Below are 3655 nucleotides of genomic sequence, written 5' to 3'. Positions count from 1 at the left end.
ATCAACATTAACATCAATCTATAAGTACGAGTATTATTATTATGTAATATTAATATTATCATTATTATTAGTGTTATCAGATTTTTATAAGTATTATTATTAATATTATGAGTATTGTTATTATTACTATTAAAACTATTATCCTAACTATTATTAAAGTAAAATTACTATAATTATTATTATTATAAATATTATTATTTTTAATATTATCATTATAATCAAATACAACTTTTATCTACCATTATTAAGATTATTTTACTAAATAAATATTATGTATATAAAAATATATTTATATTTATAGGTAATGTTACATAAAAGTATGTATTAATTATATTAACGAGTTTTATACGAATATTCATATATAACAAATCAGGTATTTTAATATAAAACTAACTAAATATATATTAATATAACTATCTAGGCACTAATCATTTTTGTATACACAAATTAAATATATATATAATATATAACATAAGTTATAATATATGAATTTGTTCAATGTCGATTATATATATTAATAATTATACAAATGATATAGGTTCGTGAATCCGAGGCCAACCCTACACTTGTTAAATGTCGTCATATGTATTTTTACTACAAAATACACTAGGTGAGTTCATTTGATTCCCTTTTACTCTTTATAATTTTGGGACTGAGAATACATGCGCTGTTTTACAACTGCTTTTTTAAATGCTTTTGAAATATATTTTGAACTGCGAATACATGAAATGCTTTTATAAATGTTTGACGAGATAGTCACAAACAAAACATTCATCGAATGAATTATTATGCAGACAGAAGTTCTGCGGATTATTATTGAATTATGTGGACATGATAATTGCAACCATTGAATTATGTGGACATGATAATTGCCACCATTGAATTATGTGGACATGATAATTACCACCATTGAATTATGTGGACATGATAATTGTCACCAATTGATGTGAATGTTATGCATCGAGAGAATAATTTTTATACACAGGTTATGTGTATTAGTTTTTGTGCACGAGATATGTGTACGGTTACTAAGATTTATGAAAAATGGTTTCGTACACAAGAAAGGTGTACTGTATTTAAAAGATATCGCATGTACATTACAGGTGGGTATAGGATTCGGGCCCATTTGTACCATGCATGATTTAAATCTTGTGGTCTATCAAAATGATGAATTTTATTGTTTTATGATAAACCTATGAACTCACCAACCTTTTGGTTGACACTTGAAAGCATGTTTATTCTCAGTTATGAAAGAAATCTTCCGCTGTGCATTAGCTCATATTAGAGACATTACTTGGAGTCATTCATGACATATTTCAAAAGACGTTGCATTCGAGTCGTTGAGTTCATCAAGCTTATTATTAAGTCAATTATAGTGGGATATATTATGAAATGGTATACATATCGTCAACTTTTATACACTTGCGAGTGTACATATATTTATAACTATGAAATCTTGTGGTCTATATTTATATCGATGCTAAACCTATATATCTCACCAACCTTTGTGTTGACTGTTTAAGCATGTTTATTCTCAGGTCCTTAAGAAAGTCTTTCGCTGTTGCATTATCTGAGCAAGCTGTGCATGGAGTCTCATGCTTTTGTTTAAATGAAGTGTTGCATTTAATAAAACCTTTGTTATGTATTTTATTCGACTGTTATGTCACGTGTGTAGTATTTGAAAACCGATGTATCATGAGAATTATTTCTTAAATAATCGCCCACTTGTTTAAAACATGCATTATGTATAATAATAGTGTGCTTTTTATGAAACGAATGCAATATTTTCTAAAATGTATCATATAGAGGTCAAATACCTCGCTATGGGACCAATGAATAACGTACCACGTTTATAGTAATATAGACGAGTCATTTCAATCTTTCATTAATAAAATTGTTAAGTTATTTGTTTATGCTACATTACGTACATTGAATTTTTTTAGACCGGGTCTTAGTTTGTTTTGTTGGTCAGTTTTGGGATAAATTTCTTTGTGTGTATTATTCATTTGGTCGGGGTTTTGAGGGGTCATATTTCTTGAATTTGTATTATTGTTTCGTATGGTTAGCTATGTGCATATGTCACGTCTAATTGTAGGTTATATTATTTTAGGTTGTTTTTGTGGTTTCGTTTTGTGTCTGCTAGATTTTTATAATATATATCATATATCATATTATTAATCTCGCATTTTAAAATAATAATAATAGTTTAATATTATGATTACGATATTAATATAATTGATCTTACTAATATATATATAATATTAATATATGATATTATATTATATATCATATCATATAATATTATAATTTTATTAGGGAACAACACTTTTTATAATTCTAATAATATGTAACATTTCGACCTCAATTTCCTATTTTATGTAATATATGTTTATTTCGACGCTTAAAGATTTGTTTTATCACATGGTAATAAAAAAAGAAGTATCGTTACTTCTAAATTAGAAACTCCATTTTTAAAGTAAATTATATGCAAGCCTAATCATTGGCACTTAACTGAAGATATGGAAGACCTCGTAAACGATGATTCTCACTAAATGAATTTTTACTTAATTTTGTTATTTTGTAATATGATCGTAGAAGATTGATGATATACGTATGTGCAAATTTTCAGACTTATATATTTTCGTTATCCTCAGGTAAATGATAATAATCATGCTTGCATATGATTTATTTAAAATATTAAAAATTGTTATAATTCAGTAGGCTTATAACTACCTTTAGTGGCCTAGTTCTTGACTGTAGACTACTAATAAGTATATAGAGAGAATATGAGAGAATATGAGAGAATATATTTAGTGTGTGTTTTATAAACTCATAACACACATATTTATACTCAAAAAATCTACTATACAATATCTATAATAATAATAAAATTAACATCCAATTTAACTTTTATAACACTCCCCCTTGGATGACAATTTTATTAGAGAATAACTAGTACTGCCTCGTTAAAAACCTTGCTAAAGAAAACCCATTGGGATAAAACTTTAGCTAAGGGAAAAAGAGTGCAGCATAGAGTTGACTCCCCCTCAAGTAGGCAACGCCTGAATTGTTACATCTTCTGAACATGCCTCATGCCAATATTATGAATGTGTGTTCTGAAAATAGCAGTTGGAAGTGCTTTGGTGAAAAGGTCAGCAGAGTTTTTACTTGACTGAACATATCTCATTTCAATCTGGTTGTCCTTAATGAGATTTTGAGTGTATGAGAAGAATCTAGGAGGTATGTGTTTTGTTCGGTCACTTTTGATATACCCTTCTTTCATCTGTGTTATGCAAGCTACATTATCTTCATAGATAGTTGTTGGACTTTTATCGCGTTCTAGTCCACAAGAATCAGTAATGAGTTGTGTCATTGATCTCAACCAAAAACATTCCCGAGTAGCTTCATGTAATGCAATCACTTCGGCATGATTTGATGATGTTGCAACAAGTGTTTGTTTTTGAGAACGCCATGATATTGCGGTACCTCCATTTAGGAATACATATCCATTTTGAGATTTAGCTTTATGTGGATCAGATAAATAACCTGCATCTGGATAACCAACCAAATCTTGTTTCGATTCGTTAGAATAAAATAATCCTAAATCAGTAGTTCCTCGAAGGTATCGAAATATGTGTTTGATCCCATTCCAGTG

This window comes from Rutidosis leptorrhynchoides, chromosome 4 (genome assembly GCF_046630445.1).
Source record: "Rutidosis leptorrhynchoides isolate AG116_Rl617_1_P2 chromosome 4, CSIRO_AGI_Rlap_v1, whole genome shotgun sequence".
In the NCBI taxonomy this organism is placed as follows: Eukaryota; Viridiplantae; Streptophyta; class Magnoliopsida; order Asterales; family Asteraceae; genus Rutidosis; species Rutidosis leptorrhynchoides.
Note: the sequence above shows the minus strand (reverse complement) of the source record.